Source organism: Xenopus laevis, chromosome 6L (genome assembly GCF_017654675.1).
Source record: "Xenopus laevis strain J_2021 chromosome 6L, Xenopus_laevis_v10.1, whole genome shotgun sequence".
NCBI lineage: Eukaryota > Metazoa > Chordata > Amphibia > Anura > Pipidae > Xenopus > Xenopus laevis.
This window is the reverse complement of record NC_054381.1, coordinates 89,059,307-89,082,407: the sequence shown is the minus strand read 5'-3', so window position 1 is coordinate 89,082,407 and position 23,101 is coordinate 89,059,307. Positions and strand designations below refer to the sequence as shown.

At 35.3% G+C, this 23,101-nt stretch overlaps 1 long non-coding RNA gene across 1 annotated transcript in view; it reads right to left on the bottom strand.

Annotated features, from left to right (window-relative positions):
• LOC121394683 overlaps positions 1-18,567 on the bottom strand; it is a 54,505-nt gene extending 35,938 nt beyond the window's left edge. The window contains exon 1 of the long non-coding RNA XR_005961928.1: positions 18,317-18,567. This is a non-coding gene — a long non-coding RNA (uncharacterized LOC121394683). The remainder of the gene's footprint in view (positions 1-18,316) is intronic.
• Between the last annotated feature and the right edge of the window lie 4,534 nt (positions 18,568-23,101).

The window sequence follows — 23,101 nt, the reverse complement described above, 5'->3', positions numbered from 1 at the left end:
CAATGTCCTTTTGTGTGCCCTCTGCAGCCAAAACAGTGTTGTCCCTAATAAAAACCAAAAAGTCACATATAATCATAGGATATATGTTTAGAAAACATGTTGAAAAAGCAAACATGGTGGGTTGCATTGTAAAGTTAAGATGAGAATAGTAGGTAAGTCATGCCCTTCCCTACTACATATAATAAATTATGTGACGAGTAATATGTGTTTTGTGGATAATAGCTTTAACACTGATACACAAAGTTCATAGAACAATATACAATGGAAAAATATAGAACATTGATTATAATATTTTGATTGAATGCAATAGGTTGCTAGATTTGATCCAAATTTTGCACCTGTTACATACATTACACCCATAGATTTTAGTCTAGTCACTTGTCAGGCTTTAGTTTTCCTTTAAATCATTTCACAGTAATTCTGTATGTGCATTACAGACACTTCCACTATTAAAGATTTTTGTTTGTAATAGTTCAAAAGTAAGTAATTAAGATTCACATGTTTCTGTTTAAATGTTTCACTTTCTACTGTTCATTATGTTTTGCTTTTTGAGTCTTTCAGAGGTTTTTGTATTCATATCAAACCAACTTAAGCCAGCTGTCACTGAATACAACAGACAAGGGCAAGTCCATTCCTCTTTTTTACAGAAACTGTTTGTGCTCATTTTGTTTTATGGTAATTTGGTTAAGAAATGTGTCTAGCAACGGATCAATAGGAAATTTGAAATATACAAGTAAGAACGGGCAGTAAATCTACAGCTGTTCAAGAAATGGAACAATTTTCCTTAATTTTTTTCTTAATTTTCATTCATTTTTATTTATGGTTTTAAATAAAATCTCCCTTTTATGTGATTGTTCAGACAAGGTTTTTTTTTATCTCTATGTTTCAATGTACACTCAGTAAGGGTTATCTACAAAAGTAACTATTATGGCCTCTTGGGCATTGAAGCCAAATTACCTAGTTTAATATATAACAATGATGGCAACCAGCCCAGCAGAGCTCTAGATGCTGAACTACATTTGTTGGCATCCCACTAATAGCTAAAAACAACATTTGGAGGGCTCCCTGTTCTGTGGTTTTCAAGCTTGATGAATATTGTTCACATTTAGTAAGCTGTTCACAAAATTCTGAAACCTGTACACCACAGTCTGAAAGTTTTCCCTGCATTCTAAGATATTATCTTATTCCCTTTTCTTCAGAATGAATTAGTCTTGGGATCTGCAGTTTCCGCCTACAGTGTCAACACGTGGGAGGATTTGCAGATTTATGTTTACATTTCTGGCCTGTTCCAGTGCCTCAGATTATATTACGGTATATATTTTTTTTTCAAAAGGAAATTTTACATTCAAGTTTTAGTTTAAATTTGAATATGGTTAGGAATACTTTTCATAATAACAAAACTATACCAGCTATTGGGCTGCCCTCCAGGGAATATGAGGTATGGTTTTCCCTGTTAGTGGAGATATATATATATATATATATATATATATATATATATATATATATATATAGTACAGTGTAGCAACAATATATATATATATATATATATATATATATATATATATATATATATATATATATATATATATATTTTAAATTGTTTTTTAAAACCCCTCTCAGTTATAAGTCTTCCATTACATACAGGATTTTATACTCTGATTTTGCTAATGGTGTAGTTCCAAGACCGCCATATCTGTCAGTTGTGTACTAGATTACTGTATTTTACTGGTTCTATTACACAGTATGTGGCTTCCCAGTTCATCAACACAGAGCACGTAAGACACAATCCTCCCTTTTCTGCTGCTTCTGTAATGATGTTTCTGAGTGTGTTGGATAGGAAAAAATATATACTTTTCACTCCATAGCTTAATGTTATTAAAGGACACATTTTCTGATTTTCTTTTTTTTTTATGTTGTTGCAAGTTGTTTGCTATGATCTGAATGGTTATGATGAGTAGGAAAAAGAGAGGAAGATATGTTGTTGAAAAGCACACAACAATGTGTTTTATTGTTAAGGGAATACATTTTTAATATATTTGGTCAGATGTACTCTCAACTTTTTTTTAAAACTAGTGTTTACGACTTACTAGTGTATGCTGCATACAAATTTTAAATAATCAGTTTTTTTGTGACAAAATTACTGATTTCATGATATAAATAAGAATATGGAGTGTTAGCAAAATGCTGAAAGAGTAATAATAGCATTACAATTAGTGATGGGCGAATTTGCGCGATTCGCCACCAGCGAATAAATTCGCGAAATGCCCGCGAAAATTCGCGGCAAAAATTCACCGGCGTCAAAAACGGGCGCCGGCGTCAAAAACGAGACGCCGGCAACGTTTCGCAAATTTTTTGCCGTTTCGCGAATTTCGCTAATTTTTCGGCGAAGCAAAACGGCGCAAATTCGCCCATCACTAATTACAATCCAGAGTGAATAATAGAGATTGGGTTTTTCATTCACAGAGCAGGTTTATTAAAATTTTTAGTTACTTTTTACCTAATTTGTCCAAGCACACTTTCAAGCTTTTTGATCATTTGATGGGGCATTCTTTGAAAACTGAGTCAGACTATATAAATGACTCTACACTATAATGAAGTGCTCTACCTGTGGGGTTTCCACTTGTTGAAAGTGGTGGGTGCTCAACCAGAAATCCCCTAATGAGTACACCATAGTGAACATGTATTTAAAGGAGAGGTGAGGGGGAGGTAATTAAACCTCTCCTAATTCACATGTACAAATGACTGGAAAAAACCATAAACATTTGTCATAATATTTGGTTTAAAACACACTAATCACTGTGTTTAATAAGGTGTGCACTTTTGTGTAAAAACACTAACACAGTAATTTGAATCTCCATACCTTAAGTCAACGAAAAATGATTTAAACGTTAATTTAAACCAATTGAATTGTTTTGCCCCCAACAAGGATTTATTATATCATAGGTGGGATAAAGTAGAAGTTCCTGTTTTATTGTAACAGAAAAAATTAATAATTTTAAAAATGTAAATTATTTAAATTAAAATAAAGTCTATGGGAGATGGCCCTTTCTGGATAATGAGTTTCCGGATAACTGATCCCATACCGGTATATAACGGGGTAAAGTAATAAAAAAACTTAAATTAATCTAGTTAAACCATATGAGAGTTTATATATATATATATATATCAGATGTTTATTTCAAACAGCTGACCAGGAAATCCCATCTGCTGTTTGGTTAGTATTGTTTATTAGACAAGTTTTCCTACAAACTTTTTATTACATTACCCCATAGCATGTTAGTCTTTAGTCACTACTCATATTTGTATTACTTTAACAAGCAATTCAGACTCACCACCTACTCCCTTTATTAGTTATCTCAGAGGGACTGTGGAGGATTCAGTGTGCCTGCATTCTTGCAGAGCTCCGCAAGCTGCATTTATCCAAGACAAAAAGAAAAAAAATATATGGAACACTTCCTCATACAAATCACAGTTTATTAATCCAAAACTCAGGCGGCTGTTGTGGAATGGACCACTTACACTAGTCAGGAACACCCCTTAATCATAAATTGGATTAATAAACTGTGATTTTTATTCTACTTTATGTATGTGCCATACATTTATTTTTCTTTTTATATTACTATATGTAATATTTTAAGGTTTGGTGTCATCTATACATAGGTTGGATATGCAGCATGAAGATGCTGTGACAGGGTGTTTGGAAAACACCACTGTCTTGGAGGAAAGTGGATTGAAAAGAGTGCATTTAAGTTGCATGATATGTTTTGCAGAGGGATATCCAGCACAGGTAGGGTTATATTAACATCCAAGTAGTTAAGTGGCAGATGAGAGAGGAGCTACTGTACCTAGGAATGTGAACAATATTCATCAAGCTTGAAAAACACAGAATGGGGAGCCCTCCAAATGTTGCTTTTAGCTATTAGTGGGATGCCACATCTTAGGGGCTCTCCGGACACCTCCTAGTATGGAGGAAAGTGTGGTGCTGCTGGGAGAAACATTGCTTGGCTTAAGGGTCTTGCTGCCAGAAAGAGTGTTGCAGCGGCTGATGAGTATAAATCCCAGGAGGGGAAGCCAGCAGGACTGAGTGAGAAACAGGGCCGGAACTAGGGGTAGGCAGGGTAGGCACGTGCCTAGGGCGCAAAGCTGGGAGGGTGCCAGGCACGTACCTGCTCTGTCGCCTACCCCATGTGTGGTCTCGTCTCTCCCCAACTGCCGCTGAGGGTTTCTGCCTAATAACGTTTCTGTGCATGTGCACATGCCGTTTCTTCGCATGAACGCATGGCGTTTCTGCACATGCGCGCTCAAGCTCAGTTTCGCGCATGCGTGCACTCACCTGGCGCCGGATCTGCTGAGAAGCCCAAATGCTCTGGAGTTCCAGAGGGTGAGAGTTTCCCTAGATGGTGAGAGCACAGAGGGGGGAAACCCCTGAATGTTTTGAATTGAGGTTGCTGAACTGTACCCTGAATGCTTTGCATTGAAGTTGCTTAGTTAATTAGTTAATTTGTTTTTATACATATTGTATACCGAAAATATGTCTGAAAACAAAATTATATTTCTATTATACTTTTGCACCAGATTTGTGAAATAAAAAGAAATTGATCATCTGTTTATGTATAGAACACATGTTCTGAAGCAAATACAAAAAATCTCTTTTAGATAGTATTACCTTGTTGTTTGGCCATATATTTCCTGCAAACCTTTCCAGCTGGGTTAGCAACTCTTTAATTGCGGGAAAAAGAATAAATCCATGTGGAATAGAAAGGTACCTTCATGTTGGGTTTTTGTTCCCAACTGGAGTGGTTTCCAGTAGTAGTCTATTTATTTTCCTGTGTAGATTGTTATTGATGCTCTTAATAGTCTGCACTGTGTTTGTATCACAATACAATAAAGTGAATTACGAAACAGAAGGACAATTGCAACAGTGTTCTACAATCAATGCTTCTATAATATCCTGAATGACGGTTCCATGCTGTGTCCATTAAGCTATTCTATTTTCTATTTACCAAGCTTCCTTTTAAACATGGTTAGGAAACTTTTATAAATGAATTATTCCTTCAAGCATTTATTGGAGGATTGTACATTTGCAAACCTAAATAAGCAAAGAAAAAGCAATTCACGGCTGTAGAATGACTACTGAAGATCAACAATGTTCAATCAGTGTTTGCAATAAATAGTTTATTAAGCTAAGCAGATATACTGTGTACTACAAAATTAAACATTTATATCCGTGGGCCAATATTTCAAAGTGTGTTAAATGGGGATCAAATACACCACACATTGCTGCCTTATTGGCAGGTACAGTATGTATTCATTTCCAATGTAAAAGTTTTCAGCGTAAAATACCAGAACACAATGCAACAGACACTTAAACTTTTCCTATTTCTATAAATGGGTTATGCAATACAGATTATGAGTCTTAATAACAGCTTTAAATACTGCAATCAGGTGGAGTTAAAGTGAATATATAACTTTATAAATCTGTCATTTATTTCTTTTCATGCACTTTTTGTCGCTATATGAACCCAGGGAGCAGCTTTGCCTATAGACAGACTTGACAAAGGTTAAATATCTGTCATTATATATCTCATATACTAACACACATGCAATTTGTTTAATCACTTGTCCTTGTTGTTCTTCATATGTAGATAGAACTGATTTCTACACATGGATGCTCATAGGTCAGACATCAATACAGCTAAACCTATTGTGAACCATTTTCTGTAGTATTGACATAGGCTACCACATCTAGGCATCTACATCCCTAGATGTGGGGTGAGACAGGGACAAAAAATTGGGCACCATTTCACCTAAAGGTTTAAATGAAAATCACTGCTTGAATTGTTTTTTAGTTTTTTATGTGCAATAAAATACTTTTTCTGGTGTGGTAATGTTCTAAAATTAGTCTCTCGCTGTGTTTTGCTATAATATGTATATATGAGTTGTCAAAGTGCTGCTTTATGGTGACAATAATATTCTGAGTGACATTTGTCCCCCTGCCACCTGATTATGCTGTGTGCCTAGGCAGTCCAATGAGGCTTGGGTTGCATTTTGTAACTTCATGTGACTTTGGTACTTGGAAAAACATCTTGACAAAGTTTATGGAACAGAACTAAAATATTTATGGAATACCATATAAGGAAATAATCAGTGTGACATTATCCACTTATCAGTGACTAAATTTAAACATAGTACAGAAGGCAGAACGAACAAGTGATTGGAATCTGCCCCCAAATGGAAAACACAGTAGTAAACTATAATTCACAAAACTTCTTAGTGTGGCACCTCAGATCCAAGCAGGCCCAAACTAGAGGGTGAGAATTGAGAGCAGGAGGAATCACCGCATACAACTCTGCATATTAAAAAGCAGTAGTTAATGTAACAGCGGTGAAAGGAGAGCGCTAATAAGGCAGAGAGATTAGTCAGATCTCTCTCAGCTTCAACTCCCTTCCTCTAACCTACAGGCCCTGTTTGTTTATCTGGCAGGAGCAGGATCTATAAAAAGTCACCTACCACAGCTGATTGGAGGAAACCAGTGGGTAGGTTAACCCTTATCCATCTTGACAGTTGATTAACTGTTGCAGAAAGGAGAATACAAATCTTTTGAGCAATATTATGGGACAGACTTGATATGTGAATTTTTTTAACTCTAATAAATTCGAATGTACTCACAACTCAAATGGGGGGTTATTTCTGAAAAAAATCCAACATCTAATATTCGAATATGAATGACCCCAAAATTTTAATCAAATTTGAATCGAGTTTTCCTCCGAAAAAAACTCAAATGTCAGGAAGGCAATTAACATCTTCATATGGTTCAAAGAACTTCTGTCATTGACTTCTACATGAACTTGGCAGGTTTTAGGTGGCGAATAGTCGAATTTGAAAGTCATGTCAACAAGATACAACTTCACATCTGTCTTATGGTGACAGTTTTATTTGTTCCTTCAAACTGCTGTGAAGATAATAATAAAAATATTACCTTGTACTTGATCTAAACTAAGATATAATTAATCCTTATTGGAATCAAAACCAACTTATTGGGTTTATTAAATGTTTACATAATTTTCTAGAAGACTTAAGGTACGAAGATCCACATTACAAAATTGGAGGGCAAAATACACCATCTCACATTGCCCTAATAGGGGAAAGTTAAAAAAAATATGGATTTGTGTGTTAAAAATAAATTTCAGGTTTTTCTGATAGATTTTACAGATGTTTTTAACAATGTCCTGAGGGCTCATTAATGCAGCCCGATGCCACGTTCTTCTTCTAATTGCTGAAAACATATTCCATTGCCAAACTGAGCTAAATTAAAAAATTACTTAAGGAAAGCACATTCTGAACAGATTTTCTTAAACCAAACAATTTTCATCCAAAGCTTCATCACTGAGTGGGTAATATTTCCTGGTAACGACTCAAAAATGTGGAAGGAGGCATTTCTGCACAACTACCTGGGATAGCCATATGTAATGTGTTTTACATTCAGCAATTCAAATGAATTCAGAAGGGTAGGTATTTTTGGAGGAAGTTGCCCCATCTGTCAGGGTCATAAAAGTGAGTGTCTGAAGGACAGGAAATCAAGATAACTTCATTACAATGCAATATAGAATCTCCATCCAAGATTCAAATGAGGCTTGTATATCACATTCACAATGTAAACATTAAACATGGGACAAACAATATCAAAAAATTACTGTTTGTACTGGAATAAAGTTGTGTTTAGAGGTACATCAAAGTTGAGCTTTATAGCTGCAGTTGAAGAACATATGTGAGGGGACTATTGCATGAGAGGTTTAAGCAACATCACATAAAACCTACAGTTAAACATAGTAGGAGAAATGTTGCACTTATTCTAGCCTCAGTGACTAACACAGGATTGATATGCTGAGGAAGAGAGCTACCACTGGTTTCTACAGACATATCATCCTTTTTCTTTAGAGTTGTATGGAGCAGGATTCAATGACCCTTAACATACATCAAAGCTAGGCAAAGAAGGGCAAGATCAAGAAGTTAAGAGACCTTAATTTAGGATATTCTAAAATTGTTTTGTAAAACACTGGAAAAACAAATAAGACAAATGGTGGACATTCCAAATATTGGGTTAATTTGATTGTTAGTAATCACAAATGTTTAACTTAAATTATTATGTAATCTTGTTTGAAAAACTAAATTTAAGTGAAATTGTGCATTAATTTTGTATACATGATAAAACAAGTAGCGGACTGGGGGTGGACTCAAATGTACTGTCTATTGTTTATTTTATAGGGTATAAAGTTTAGAATATTTTCCTGCTGCTTATAATGAAATATCGATAAATATGAACCACTACATGTATTTTGTATTTGATACATATTTTACAAAATCATTTTGTTTTTTTTCAACAATTGCTTTCTTGAAAAGCTTTCATGGTTAGAAAATGAATACTGCTGTAAAATACATTTTCCCTTGTATTGTAAATACCCCAAAGTCTAATATTGATTTTCCTCCTTAGGAAGTAGAATGTCAGTAGCTACAGGTTTCCAGACTCAAACAGGCGCATATCGCTGCAAATAACTATTTGACAGCAAGAATCAATGATTTTTCTTTAAGACGAATGAAAAGACTCAATAACTAATTAGTCTGTTTCTCTATTTTTTTTTCTGTAGTTCTAACTAGTTGTCTGAATGTTTCTTCTGCTGTTGTGTGGCAGGACACTGTCTCATTTACCATAATAGTGTACAGAATGCTAAGCTATAACTTTCTTTTACTGAACAATACCCAAAAATGGGTATGCCTTTCGAAGAAGGAGCACAAAATAGTTGACTATCTTTTTTTTTATTTTTTTAAAGAGAAAATAGAGGAGTGTTTTCCATTTATTTTACAAAGAACCAAAGGAAAAATATTCTTCAGGTACAAATATGTGCATTTTCTGGAAAACCTTAATAATTTCCCAAGTGCCTACAGCAGAAGTCACAATTAGCTCAAGTTGCCAATCCCTACAATAATAAAAAGCATACAATTCATAGAGATGTTGTATGGAAGAAAAATAGCTATTGACCAGTATTTTGACTGGCAAAAGACATAACATATGGTATGTTCCATCCTGACTGCACAAAAGAATGAATATTTGACCTATAGTGAATATTCTATGGCCCTTATTGTAGTCATCCTTGGAATTCTTTCACTTATTAAGTTGATACGGCTTAAGTGATTGGTTATTGATTTTCTTGTGGGCTGAAGTGTTTCTTTACATTTCTTCTGTTACTACCAGCTGAGACTTGATGAATACCTTTTGATGAATTTAATATCTAGCAAAACTTTTTCAAGCTTAATTTGCCATGTTGGCCTTAAAAAAACTCTATTTTATACAGTATGCAGTAAGCAATATATACAATGTAATTATCAAACATAAAATGCCACAGTTATACTAATAAGGTACAGAGCTGGATGCACAGAATTGTAGCCATTAAAATATTATAAACAACATGTTTGTGCCAACTTGCACTAACCTTTACTAGCGCTGTGTATTGATTTGCTGATTGTGCCTTCTTTGTTGCATGTGGTGCAAGCTGTAAGGTTAGTGCACTCTGCTTATTATATTCTTATTAAATTCCTTCTAACAAACTAGTCAACCCAAAAAAATCAAGTTTTTGCCTAATAAAACAAAATATAATTCTATGCAACTTTGCAATATACATTCATTACAAATGTTCTATGGTTTTTAAGTTATTTATATATGTTATATATTATTATTAAAAAGCAGCATTTCTCCCTTTCTGTTCTCTGCCCTGGTGGCTCAGACTGTTGATACAATGTAAAACAAGGCAGCTGATTAACAAATAATTGGGTGAAATGTTAATGGTTTAATATAAATGTTTAAGTAAATATGTTTAGGTTTGCCACTAGGGGGAGCTAGAGGATAACAGTTGTAAGGGAAAGGCCCAGTGGGTGGAGAAAAGTAAGTTATATAAGAAAAGATTTCAGGAAGTGATATTAGAGATGTGTCATGGAAAGCAAGATGTGCAGGGGGCTCTGCAGCAGTAGAGTCATCTCCTGGAAGAGGTACTGAGCCTAGGTAGTGTGAGGCCTAGTGGTGAAATAGTACACTCTAGGAAGTGTTAGTTAGAGAGGTAACTAGCATGGGCAGCTATGGTCCCAACTAGGAGTGAGTGGGCATAGTATTCCCAGCGGGAATCTCGTCTGCCAGGGTTTAAGAGAAAAAGCTAGATCTGGATTGAGCTGACCAGAGCAAAGGAGGGGTGCCTGGCAGTGTGTTGTTATGGGCAATGTTCTGCAAAAGGCTAGGAGATTGAGCCCTGTGAATGTGCTGCTGCGTTACTGAGGGATTTTGAAACTCTTTGAATTTTTTTTTGAAATGCAACTCTCTGCATCGTGTGCTTTACTGGAGGTTATATACCACATGGAGGGTCGGTTATCGCTTTTACAAGCAGACCAGTCTTTGCTGGGGAACTAAGAATTTTGCAACATTGTTTAAAAAGTAACTAGCAGGAGTTTCAATAGCAATTGTTTACAAACAACTTTAAAAGCACTGAAAATGTTTAATAAATGTATATTGGAAAATTGCTTAGAATTATGTATTCTTGGCAATTTTTTTAAACTCCAAACAACATTTCCCTAGTTGTCCATTTGATGATGCTAAGCAGCAGTGATCTGACCTCCTATCTCCCCCAAAGCTATTGAGACTACAAAGGCCAAGTTAAGTATAATAACAAAGCTGGAATCTTTTATCACTTGCTATTTATTTCTGCTACAGTTACCAATTAGTGATAAGTGAAAAATGTCACCATGTACAGATTTGCTACAGCTTCCTTGTTTCACTGGCGGCAAAACTTTTTACGAAACTGTGTAAAAAAGTCACCCTACAACTCGTTTTGCTTTGCTCGACAAAAAAAGAGACATGCAACAAAAAAAAGAGACAAGTGACAAACACATACATTATTTTATCCTTCCCATCTCCTTCCACATCAACTAAAGGGATTTGAGCCATCCCATAGTCTATATAAGGACATACACATAAATATATGGTTTATTCATTTTATAGATGCAAAGCACCCAGATATTATCCGTTGGTGGTCAAATCTCTTATTAGTTGTGCTTGTGTTTGTAAGCAATATAGTGTAGTAGTAGATATCATTACTAGTTGACCAGAGATTATGTCAAAAATCATGTTTTTTAAAAAAAATTGGCTACATGGGAGCCTTTTTTTCCATTGATAAAGCAGTTGCAGCCTAGTGGATAGGAGGTTCCCTATCAATGTAGGGCACGTGTGTAGCAGTATACTGAGCTAATAATTTATGTGAGTTTGCCCTCCTAAAAAACACCCATAGACTCTAATGTAGTTTGTTACAACAAAAGATGCACAACAAAAAATAATTTGTTGTGCAACATAAACATTTCACAAATTATTGGTTGTTTTTGTCAGTGAAGAAAAATGGGACAGATTTGCTCATCAATATTGCCAATCCAACAGCTTCTTGGGTGGCAGCAACAAAATAGAATGAAAGATAATGCAGGTAGAAATTACAAGTCATCTGTTTGAAGGCAAACTTCTTATTAGTTACAATGGTTTGCTTTGGAAAACAAGTAGCCATGAGCAAAAATGGCCCAATTTGCTTAGCAAAAAAATTGGAACACCTGGTTTGTGATATGGTGAAATTTCACTGAATGTATTGCAGTCAATGGCAGTTTTTTTTTTTTTGGCTGTGTTTTTTTCTCCCAGCAAATACATTGGAGTAAATGGGCCTTTTTCTTTTTTCTCAAGCCATATAAATTGGAGTCAATCAACTTTTTTTCATGTTTTTTTTCTAGCATCAATTTGTCAGTTGCCAGTACTGTAAGTCAGTGTGTTTTTTCTAGAATTCTTTCTTTAATGTCAAATGTATTGGAGTCAATGAATGTTTTGAGTGTCACGAAAATGCTAATTTCTTGGCAGTATTTGTAAAGTATTTGCTAAAAAATGTGCTCATCCCTAGTTACAAGACGTTGGCATACTTTGCACCTTATATTACTTTTTCTTATTGAGAGCTTCATGATCATGTGTTAATGGGATAATGTTCATGGGGTAGTTCACCTTCAAGTTAACACTTTCGTGGGAATGTAATAAAAGTCACTAATGGAAAAACTATTTGCAATGCGAAAAGTTATGCCTTTGCGCAAACAAATTTTGCTTTGTGCAAATTTAACATAGCCTTTTGCAAACCCGGAAACTGTTTAGCGACCACATCCGACAGTGGAAGACCGTTTGCGAATTTTATAGTTTGCGCCAATGCGCAGTAAATGTAATAAAACTTCTTACTGAAAAAGTCGTTATGTTTGCTCCAAAAGATTATGACACCTTCCAGCACTTCTTAAGAGTGCGCAATTAAAATTTGCAATGCGTAATTAAAATTTGCAATGCAATAATAGTTTAAGGAACAATATTGCATTGCGAGATGTGGATTTTTAGTCTTATTGATGCGAATTGTTTTGCTCTTTATGATAGTATGTTAAAGAACGGGCAATCCTTAGGAACATTTCAACTGGTCTTTATTTTTTATAGTTTTTCAGTTATTTTGCCTTCTTTTTCTGACTCTTTCCACCTTTGAAATGAGGTCACTGGCACAGCAGCCCATAAACTATTACTCTGTGGCGCTACAATTTTATTGGTATTGTTCATTTTTATTCATTTTTATAAATATATATCTTTCTATTCAGGCCCTCTCCCCTCCAGCCTTGTTACTAGGGTAATTTGGACCCTAGTAACCAGATGGCTGCTGAAATTGCAAACTGTCGAGCTGCTAAAAAAAGTATGCAAAAGCCACAAATAATAAAATATGAAGAACAACTGCAAATTGTCTTAGAATATCACGATCTATCATATTAAAGGTTAGTTTAAAAGTGAAAAGCACCTTTAAATGGATATTTAACTTGTTCCCCTGTTATATATGACCCATAAACCCCTGCATTCCTGACACCTGAAGGCTTCCTTCATTCTCTGTATGAGACTAATGCAAATGAAAACTCGTCAAAAACTTGTCGTGAGGGCTGTGTAAAGCAAATCATTATTCATGCAAAGGCTAAGGTTGTTTAAAGAGGAATCTAATGTGGATAATGTATGTTGAGATTATGAAAACCTTGAAACAGATTATGGAAACCTTGTGCCTACTGAGTGCCATTTAAAAGGATGCCACTAATGGATCTACAGTATAATGTTAAATATCCCATTAAGTGAATGTAATTCAACCTGCTGGTAATGACGTAAAATTATATGTAAGTTGAAATATAGGTCACTAAATGGCAACTGTCACCACACAAAGAAGGCATAGATAGTAATGTAATGATAACTACAGTGTGATGACTCTTTCAAGGCCAGGTGTAGTTTGGAAACAGACATATTGTTCTTGATATGAAAAAGTTGCTTTATTAGCAAGGACTTTTTCAAACAATTGGGTAATAATAGACTAATAACTGAGAGCAGATTTATAATCCATTATGAATTGTGGTTGGGCAAATCTTTCCAAAAAGCTGGTTCTTGCCAAAAAGAAAAGGTTTACCTGATTTTAGGTAAGATTTTTTTTTAAACCATCAAAACAAAAGCAATCAACTGCTGAAAAGTGAGTTCAGGCACTAGCATTGATTTCCCAAGCCATGAACCTTAATGGATAGTAAATCTGGTATGAAATGAGGAGTTTCAACATTTGCCAGCCCTACAATTGCAGAACAGTTGCAGTCCTTTGTATACTAAAGGGGGAATATAAAAAAAAATTCCAAGCAATGTGTAAAATATTGTTTGCTGATATTACATTGTTAAGCAAAGTTTAGCGTTAACACCTGCTCTGGAGTTTTGTTAACTATTTAGTCGCAAAATACATTTTATGATTTTGAAATTACATTCACTGTGCATGTTTGCAAACGTGGCTAGGAAGTCATTAAGGTCTGTAATCAGTCAAAAAGGATGCAAACATGGATTCTAACATTGGCAATGCTCTATGCAAACATTTTTGCACTAACAAACATATTACATTCCCTCATAAGGATCTATCAGCTTTCTGAGTCGATACATTATTATATCATAATAATTTTTATAGTGCTATAGCGAAGAGAAGATTGATGGTCCTTTTGAGGCTTTGGCAGGTGCAAAAGCTCTTCTGCATGTCAAAAGAAGATAGATTTTAACATTATTGCATGAGGCCAATAAGTGGCAAGACAGTGATATGAAAGAGCCCTACCTTTTTTTTGTATTATGTACAAGCCGGAGGGGATAAATTGTGGATGATAAGTATATATCCCCATTCTTTAGGTTTTAAAATAATCCCTTTAAGAGCCACCCTTTAAGAGACACCATGGGGTTAACCAGCCAGAGGTGGGCTTAACATCCAAGGGTTGTTAAGGAGGTGAGCAGCAGATGAATGTGGTGTGAGAGTGAGAAGGAATTCACATGATGGTGATTTTGCTGTTGACTGGGAGAAAGAGTTTCTCAAAAGAAAAGGTCAGGCTGTTTACTCCATTCAGAGGGGACACTGTGTTGGCTGAAGTAAGCTATTCCAGTGTTGAACTTGTATTGCTGAAGTAAAGCTTTTTTGTTTTCTGTACCATTGCTCGCTGCTGGAAGCCTGTTGATTCTAAAGTAAACAAACGGTTTTCCTTTCACTTTGGAGTGTCCTGCATTTATGGTGCAATCCCTGCTGTGACCCCCTAAACTTCACAACTCATGTCTACATGCCTATCCAAAACAACCTGAATAAGCTACGACAGCTATAAAGCATGAAATTCCCAACACAGCATGCATCAATTTGCAGTATTCCTTATTTAGCATATATTTGAAAAACAGGTGGTGATAGCTTCAGAACAGTCCCTTCCGATCCATGGAAGGCAACACAAAATATAGAATTCAAGAACCATATTCACAATTTTTCAGGGGTCATTTATTGCGATACCTCAATTTCTCCACAATCAGTTGCAAGTTAATCTCCATTCTTTTAAGGTACTTGAGCTAAAATGCTCTCTTTGCACTTCAATATAGTTGTGCTCGACACCTCTCAGTGCCCCCTTCTGACTAAAGATATTTGTTACATTCAAGATCAGTGCAAAATTAGGAAACAAAAAATTACACCTGATTAAAGCTTTGTTGAGTTGTTTAAGCAATTGACTGCTAATTTTGCTCTTTAGATTTATGGCTTTGTATTTAGGGGTTAATTGCTAGGTCTGCTGCCTAACCAGGATTCAGTATTGGGCCAAAGACCTGACAGAGTAACTGGTTATTAACTAAATAAACAGTGAGTTCAATGCAATTGAGTACTGTAATACAAGGTGCAGCGGGTAGTCAATCAGCCAATCAGCAGATAGGATTTACTGGACACCTGTTTTAAAGCAAGAGTATAATTGATTGCTATGGATTTTTGCACCTGGGTAAACTATGGGTCGAAGTGGGCTTTTCTATAAAGGCAATTCGCAGGGACATTTACAATTTACTAAAAGGCAAAGAGGATAACGAAAAAGCTCAATGCTAGAAAACGATCATTACTCCGCAAATTTATCAAATTCATCGAACTTTCCAAAATGTTACCCTTTTCACCAGAGTCTGTTTCTCCAGGATTTACTTGGCAAAGATGAAGCTACATCCTAACAATCTTATGTTAGTGACATCATATCCTGTATGTCAACTAAGTCATAACAAAGACAAAACACTGTTTTTTTTTAAAAAAATTTAATGTGGTATTATGTTCAAAAGTTGTCACTGTTAAATATGTTTTTTAATTTTTTTTTAACCATTTGAAGCTCATGCCACATTTGTGTAAGTGTGGGCTCATATCTAAGACAATAGAGGATTTATTTTGTCTTTATTTTGCTTCCTTGGACATTTTTAATAATAAGTGGCCACGTCCAGCAATTTCACCACTAATAAAGACATATATATGACCTATATGTATCCGCCATTTTTAAATTGACGTAATCGTTGTTAACAACGTTTTTGAAACTTCGCCAGCGTTCATCTGCACATTTTGATAAATACGCATATTCCCTCCAAATCAACGTCTTACGAAGTTGCACAAAGTGTGGCAGAGCCTTCCGAGGCGAGAATTCACACTTTTTTTACACTTTTTGAACCAGAGTTCCAACTGTTTGTATGCAAGAGTTGCTCCACCCTTTTGACTGAATTTAAAGGTATGATTAATGAGAGTAAGAGGAGATAGGAAAGAACTAGTACCTGTTAGCTGTTCCAGCAATTATTTATGGGTTACCCTGTTGTGTAGTTACTGTCACAGTTCATAGCAATTTTTGATAAGTTAGTAATGATATTTGGTATCAAAGTAATCAGATGGGCAGAAAGTCAAGAAGGTTAAACAGTTATGATATAAAAATGTTTTTGAAAAAATGACAATGACATTAAAATTAAATGAGCAGAAAAGTTGCAAAAGCAATCTTTATTTTGCCCCGACTTATAACATAAAGACTAATGACCTGAAATAATGAGAAATACGTAAAGCTCACTGGAAATGTTGCTTCACATAAACATTATGTAAGGACTGCAACTTTGTTATGATGTTGTTGTAAACCTGTGATTGATTTTGTACCCCTAGCTTTTTTAAATGTATCTTAATTTATAGAGCAGAGAATGCTTTATCAGCATAAACAATAAAACAAGATGTTCCTAAAGAGTAAGCAGATGTAAAATATGCGCTCATCATTTGTACTTCTTTTTATTTTTTGCTTATATTGATTCTACAAGAGAGATATGCAACCTTAAGGGCTCCAGAGGTAGCAGAACTACAGTAAACCCTAGAGGTATTCTGGGAGTTTTTATTCTACCTCATCTGGACCATCCAAGGCTACCCATTCCAAGTTTAAATACCATTACATTTGGCTCAATGTACAGATTTAGTATTTATGTAGATACCAGTGTTAAAGGTTAATGTATCTATTAAGATTTATAATGCAGTTATACTGAAAAAGATGAAACAACAACACTTTTACTTAAAAAACAACTTTTTATGTGATACATGGTCTTTTCAATTAATCTTTATTAATCTAAAACCCAGTTCTCTGTAAGTCTCTGTAGTTTCTATTGATTTTCTTTCTATAAGGGCATTCTCTTGTTCATACTGTATTATATTCTAACTTTTGAACCAGATCCTAGGGATGGGCAAATTTTTTCGCCTTGTTTCGCCAAAAAAATGACGCCCATAGACTTGTATGGCGTTGTGTGTCAAAATAAAAAGACGCACGTAGACTTTAATGGGCGTCAGCGACATTTTGACAGCGGCACATTTTTGGCAAAACGAAACAGGTCAAATTCACCCATCCCTACCAGTTACTGGTTGGTATAGTTAATGGGATTCTAGTTTCTACCATACAGCCATAGAGAGCTACAGAACAGAAAAATGCAGATTGACTTAGAATACAATTGTTCCTTACTAAAAAGTACATTTACCGTATATACTCGAGTATAAGCCGACCCGTGTATAAGCCGAGGTACCTAATTTACCTAAGAAAACTGGGAAAATTTATTGACTCTAGTATAAGCCTAGGGTGAGAAATACATTTTAGGACATGGCCAATTTAAATTTTTTTCTTACTATAATTTTTTCTCCTTCACTGATCCTTTTTAATTATTTTTAACATTATTTCTCTGCCTTCATTTTCTATGCAATTTGCCCTCTTTGTATTTCCATGTGTCATTCTCTTCTACACAGTATATGAACAAATGTCAAAATGTACAATTCTTCCACCACTCACTTTTTTTATTTTAATGTTATCTAAACCCCCTGCTTCTATTTCCTTTTATGCCTAAGATGCCATATATATCTGCTTTCCCTGTACCTTTGCCCCCTCCTCACCATCCACAAATAGCTTGTGTCTAGACTCTAGTACTTTTTCCACTGTGCCTTTCTTCTTCAGACTTGACATGCTTGTAATTTACAGTCATGGTGTGACCTATGTAGTACAACAAACCTGGAGGAGCACATTGAACAAAAGAGATAAACTCTGGCCCCAGCCAAATTATTTGAATCACTGAGCTATGTGGATCGGTTGCTTCTAGCTGAACTCTGGCTCTGACACTGATCAGTCACTGCGCGACAGCAGAAACTCCGTACCGATCTGCTCCGTGACTCCAACAGTGTCCGACTGCGGCCAGAGTTCAGTAGAGGGTTACAAGCCAAAATGATTGCACTGAAGTGGTTTGTTTGAAAAAGAAGGCAAACGGAAGGTAAAAGACTTACCACATTACTCATTTGCAAAGCTACACCCCCAGTCATCCACTCGTTCTGGCCCTGCCTGTCCTAGTCTTAAACACATTACGTTTAAGAAACTCAACGCCAGCCTACATCTCACTTACCATCCACGTGTGCCAAGGTTCTCTTACTTGCGGGAGGAGCGCACAAAGTTTCTGGAACGCGCCGCACTGGCCATTTGGGATTGACAGGCAAAAATTAAGGGCAGCTTGTGAGGATGTAGCGGGACTGGAACACTGTGACCCCGTAGCCATGCGGCACCTGTTGGTTCATCGATGGGAGTCAGATCTCACGTGTATGAAGAGGGGAAACTGGGCCCCTAAAACAAGGTGGTTGTGGGTAATCCTGCCCTGCAAGTACTGAGTGACGAGAGCTGAGAGGGGAGGGGCTGAGGGATAAGGAAACAGAATCAAGCCACGAGGGGGGAGAAGTATGGGCAGCACGAAGGAGTCACTGCACGCTACAATCAGTGAGTAAGCAGTAACTTTTTAGCTGACCCGAGTATAAGCCGAGGTAGACTTTTTCAGCACATTTTGGGTGCTGAAAAACTCAGCTTATACTCGAGTATATACGGTAAGTTATTTTGATATAAGGTATAAGGTAGTATGCCATAGAATGGCTAATTCTAAGCAACTTTTCGATTGGTCTTCATTTTTTTAATATTTTTAAATTATTTGCCTATTTGATTTATTTAAAAAAAATAAATGCTCTGTAAGGCTATAAATTATTGTTATTGCTACTTTGTATATCTTTCTATTCAGAGCCTCTCCTATACATATTTCTGTCTCTTATTCAAATCAATGCATGTTGCAGGGTAGTTTGGATCCTAGCATTCGGAAACATTTGTTTCAAATTTTAAAAACTCGATTCGAGTCATGAAGGCTAAAAACAACTTCAAATTGATCCCAGGACATCTCCCATTGACTTAAACAGCAATTCGCAGGTTTTAGGTGGAAAATAGTCAAATTCGAGTTCTTAAACGGCGAGAGTATGATAAATCTCGAAAATCGAGTTTGAATGTTTTAAAAAACTCGAATTTGAATAATTCTCTAGTCAAATTTAACAATTTTCGTTTTGACCCTTGATAAATCTGCCCTTAAGTGTGAAATGTTCTGTGAATTGCATTTCTTTTATGACTTTAATTATATTCCAAAAGGTAGTAGTAAAAAGTATCTGTATTCTTAGGGGCACATTTACTAAGGGTCGAATATCGTGGGTTAATAAACCCTCGAATTCGACCCTCGAAGTAAAATCCTTCGAATTTAAATATCGAATTCGAAGGATTTAGCGCAAACGAATGAAGTAAAAATCGTTTGATCAAATGATAAAATCCTTCAAATCGAATGATTCTAAGGATTTTAATTGAGCGATCGAAAGGATTTTTCCTAGATCAAAAAAAGCTTAGAAAAGTGATGGGGAAGGTCCCCATAGGCTAACATTGTACCTCGGTAGGTTTAAACTGCCGAAGTATGTAGTCAAAGTTTTTTTTTTAAAGAGACAGTACTTTGACTATCGAATGGTCGAATAGTCGAACGATTTTTACTTTGAATCGTTCGAATCGAAGTTGAAGTCGAAGGTCGTAGTAGCCTATTCGATGGCCGAAGTACCCAAAAAAAATCGAAATTATAAGTTTTTTTCATTCGAATCCTTCACTCGAGCTTAGTAAATGTGCCCCTAAATGTACTAACTGCTGGGTTAGACACTTGTCACTTTTCAGTGCCTTTTAAATCTTCTGGATAATATCCAACTTTTCCAATCATTCATGTTGGGCAATTGTTAAGCAAATCATAATGGGGATCACCCAGAAGAGAATAAATCAAATAGAACACACTCCTGTATCATTCGCACATACTGTAAATTATATAGTGAATAAAATACCCCCTCTTGTAAAATATAAGGATATTATAAATTACCCAGGAGCTCCATGACCATATAAAAACACGAGGCAGATGGCCGAATGTTTTTATACAGGTCATGGAACTCCGCAGTGACTTCTAATATCCTCATATTTTGCAACAGTGAGTAATGTAACAGAAGTTTCAATGAGTCGTGTAATAGAAATGCCATCACTAAACTCTGATTATAACCAATGACATCACTAAGCACAAGGATATAATTTATAGGATATTCATGGCTCTTGTGTATTATAAAAAGTTATTCAAACAATCAAAAAAATAGCCACCCCCATCCCTCCATTTATCATTCAAAAGTCTGTTACAGCTAACTGATATTTTAGTAATTGACTTTAAAGTATTTTTATTAAAGTATTTAAATTAAATAATATTTCAGCATGTTGTAAGACAAGTCTGAGCTTTGATTTCTTTCTGTATAACAGGAAATAGCATGAATTATTTTTTATCATGACAATAAATTTGGGTTGCACATTAGACGCTGCACGACACAAAGGCAATAAATGTATACTGTGTATTTTATACCCATTAATCAGCACATGCTTTGTTCTGAAGCCAGTCTATCTAGAAATATATTACATAGTACTCTGGGGACATTTATTAAGTTAAGTCCAAGAATTACTATTACCTAATACATACTTAATAATAGTCATTGACTCAGTACAAAAAGGTGTTAAGTGGTCATTAAAATTGATGTTTAAGGTTACCTTGCTCTTAATTGCTTTTTTTTCCAGTTCCATTCAGAGGAAAAAGAAATATGGGCAAGGTATGCTCTAGATTATTCTTTTTACTAAATATTGATTTAGAATTTTAGCCATATTAAATATTATTACGTGGACTCCTTCACACAATATATGTTAGTGCTTTATATTGAACAGTCAAGCTTAGTCAATTCTAGGAAACTGGTTATTCATTAAAGGATTTGATTTGTGAGTGATAACATTTTCTACACAAAGGTTGGTGTGCAATCAGCGGGACAGTGTTTTTCGTCCATAAAAGCAAAATGGCTGCATTCAACACAATGTGTACTTTTGTGAGATGGTTCCTATGTGATGCTGAGGTACAGTATATGTTTATGCTTGTGCATTTTTATATCTTTTTGAAATAAAGCAACTTTTGAAAAACATATTTGTTCCAGGTATGATGCACTAGGATATATTGCATACAGCATTGCCTTTTAAGTTTAACATTGTGACATGGGAAAGTATGGAGAGTAAATCATCTCTCGGGTCTAAAGCCTTGGGAAATGAATTTATTCACAGAGGCTGATTTTCTAATGATCAATATTGAACAATCGATTCTAATCAATCCATGAAATGAGAGAATTTTCAATTGGTTTTCAACTTTTATTATTTGTGGTTTTTGAATTATGTATCTTTTTATTCAGAAGCTCTCCAGTTTGCAATCTGGTTACTAGGGTCCAAAATAGCATGCGACCATGCATTCATTTGAATAAGAGACTGGAATATGAATAGGAGAGGGTCTGAATAGAAAAATAAGTTATAAAAAAATAGCAATAACAATACATTTGTAGCCTTAATGAGCCCTTGTTTTTTTAGATGGGGTCAGTGACCCGTTTTTGAAAGCTGGAAAGAGTCAGAAGAAAAAGGTAAATAATTCAAAAACTATACAAAAAAATTAAAACCAATTGAAATGTTGCTTAGAATAGCATACTAAACATTAAAGGTTAACCACTCCTTTAAAAGAGTTGCTCACCTTAAATGTACTTTTAGTGTTTAATAATTGTATTTTATGTCAATCTGCATTTTTCTGTTCTGTAGCTCTCTATGGCTGTATGGTAGCTAGAATCCCATTAACTATAGCAATCAGTAAGTGTTTCAAAAGTTAGAATTTAATACAGTATGGACAAGAGAATGACCTTAGCCATGAGTAATGATGGGTCCAGGTGCACATGCCCCAGACCTTCAATAATCAGATGACCAAGTAGATCAAAGGCTGGCACAAACTGGACTTCAGTCAAAAAGGTTTTATTAACAAAAGTATTAAATTGTATAGTGTTGCAAAAAAGCCTGACATGATTTGTGTCCCTTCTGGGCACTTAATCATAGGCTAATGAGACAGTCCATAAAGCATGCTATTTAAGAGACAAAAGACCAATCACAAAGAGTTTAACAACATCCATCATATTACACCAAACAAAATGCTGACTCTAAACAGCATAAACATTTTTTTTGTATATACAAATTTGTATATGTCATATACACACAAAAACTGTAGATTACATAATTAGAATAAAGTTATGATTAAGTGTAAATAACAAAAATAGAAAAAAGTTATGAGCATAGCTATAAAAACTAATCCTAACACTGAAGTATAACAAAAGACAAATTCCAAAATGATCTTGTATTGAGGTAGAAGATCCACTTTGTTTCTTTTCTTAATAATTCAGCCACCATATCGCCCCCCTCTGGGACTTGGGATGAGTTTTTCTATACCCGTAACTGAAAAATAAGTCAGTGACCTAGATCAGAAAAATGTTTTGCAATTGCTGCAGTGCATCTTTCATTAGTAATATTATTCAAGTATTCCCGTATTCTGTTTTTAAGTGCTTGCTTAGTTTGACCCACATATTGTTTGTTACATTTGGTAGAGGTTATAAGATATCTAACGCATTAAGGGGCCGATTCACTAACTTCGAGTGAAGGATTCGAAGGTAAAAAACGTAGAATTTCAAAGTTTTTTTTTGGCTACTTCGACCATCGAATTGGGCTACTTCGACCTTCGACTACGATTCATAGTAAAAATCGCTTGACTATTCGACCATTCGATAGTCGAAGTACTGTCTCTTTAAAAAAAACTTCGACCCCCTAGTTGCCATCTAAAAGCTACCGAAGTCAATGTTAGCCTATGGGGAAGGTCCCCATAGGCTTGCCTAACTTTTTTTGATCGAAGGATATTCCTTCGATCGTTGGATTAAAATCCTTTGAATCGTTCAATTCGAAGGATTTTATTGTTCGA